Genomic DNA, 2,065 nt, shown 5'->3' on the forward strand with positions numbered 1-2,065 from the left:
GGCAGACTTCACATTAGTTGATGTATAGCCCACCCTTTTTGTGTTGCGAATCCAATTACCAACCGCATAGTCTCCATATGAGCTACCAGAGCAAAAACTTCTATGTAATCTACATTGTACTAGTGTGCATATCCTTTCACTACCAGCCTTACTTTAAACTTGTCAGCTTCTCCCTTTTCATTGAGTTTAGTCTTGTAAACCCACTTTACTCCAACTACTTTAGCTCCCTTTGGCTGATCAATTAATTCCCAAGTGCCATTTTTCCCAATCGCCTCAATCTCTATATCTATGGCATTTCTCCATTTTCTATCTTCACAGCTTCTTCAAAATTGAACGGGTCAGCCCCAGTAGTATACAAGGCAAAGAATGTTGAGTAAAAGACAATCTCTTCATCAGAAAACCCTTCATCGGAAACATAGTATCTTAGCCAAGTTGATTGCTTTCTACTTCTCCCTTGCACAAGACCTTCAAAAGTCTCTTGATTAGTGGCAAAAGACTCCTCCGGTTTTGCATCAGCATCTTCTTCTACAGGAGATTCTTCTAAAACAACTTTGTCATCATCTTCCCATTCTAGCTTAGAAATGGCAATTGACTCATGTTTGTTCCATTCCCATGCTTCATTTTCTTCAAAAATCACATCTCTACTCACTATCACTACAAAAAAAATATATTTATACCCTCGTGATAAATCTGCCCATTGTTTAAATTTGAACGTGTCCGTTGGAGTGGAGCTTTCTGTTGGCGCAAATAGTAGTTCGTGCATGGCCATATAGATCTTTCATTTAATGCATTTGATCTTGCATTAAATGTTTGCTTACTGAATCTGTGTTATGTGAAGTCTTTGTGTAGTTTTCTCACTTCTATTTCTGACTTCAATCATAACCTAGGTATTTTTGTTCTCTCTCTGTTAGTGTAGCTGCAGAGGCGTTGTCTTTTTCTGAAAAGTAGGTGTACTTTCTCTAATACATGCATGCTTTGACTTGTGGATACGTGTTTGTCTATCTTTCTTCTTTCTTCTCACGAATTTGATGACTTCGTGTGCTCTTCTATGAGTGTAGACGATATTTGATATCTGTTGTTGTGAATAGTGGACTTTAGACGCTTTTCAGTATTCTTCGTCTACGTCTGGTAATGCATCTCAAATTTGAGTTTCCATCTGAGAAGTAAACTTTGACTTTTCCTTCCGTCTGGTCAGTTATGAAGATGGAAAACTTTTAATTCCGTCTGGAACGTTTCTTTATCTTGTATTATCTATCGTCTGATACTTTGTTGACCTTTGACTGGTAGTACGCCTTGTCTTGTATTTGTTGTATTTTCGTCTGGCTTTTGATTAGGCTTAGTCTTGATGCTTGATCAACCATCATCTGATACTTTGTACATCTTAACCAGGCTTCATTTGATTTGACCATAGTATGTGTAATAACACGTACTTTGTTTTTCAGTTTTGCCTATTCTTATATTTATCTGAAACACTATCACACATGTTAGAAATAACAATATGTATTATATGTGTCATGTTCAAAACCTTTTTGGGGGTTTCTTTGTCTAACTTAACAGTATAACACTTTGGCTATCATAGTGAACGCTCACATGTTATTGTAGCAAGAGCAATATATTCTACTTGTGTTATAGGCAAAACTACCACATGTTGTAAATTTGTTTTCCAACTAACAGCAATCCCAAACAAAATGAACACACACCCAAATAAAGATTTCCTGATATAAACATTTTCTACATAGTTTGCGTCAACATACCCCATAATAGCTTCTCTCCATTTTATGCTTTCTTCTTATAACTCAAACCAAATTTTTTAGAACCATTCAAATACCTCAATACCCACTTCAAAGCCTCCCAGTGAACATTACCTGAATTTGCCAAAAATAACTAACAACGCTAATAGCATAAGCCAAATAAAGTTTGCTAAAAACCATGTCATACATGATACTCCCTGCTCCGCACTTGCATATAGAATAAAACGCATCTTCCTCCTTTCCTCTTCAGTGCTAAGAGTTTGTGTGATAGAGAGCTTTGTGTGATGACCTAAATGAGTGTTAACAAGTTTAGA

The sequence above is a fragment of the Cajanus cajan genome, chromosome 1 (assembly GCF_000230855.2).
Source record: "Cajanus cajan strain Asha chromosome 1, NIPB_CcT2T_4, whole genome shotgun sequence".
NCBI lineage: Eukaryota > Viridiplantae > Streptophyta > Magnoliopsida > Fabales > Fabaceae > Cajanus > Cajanus cajan.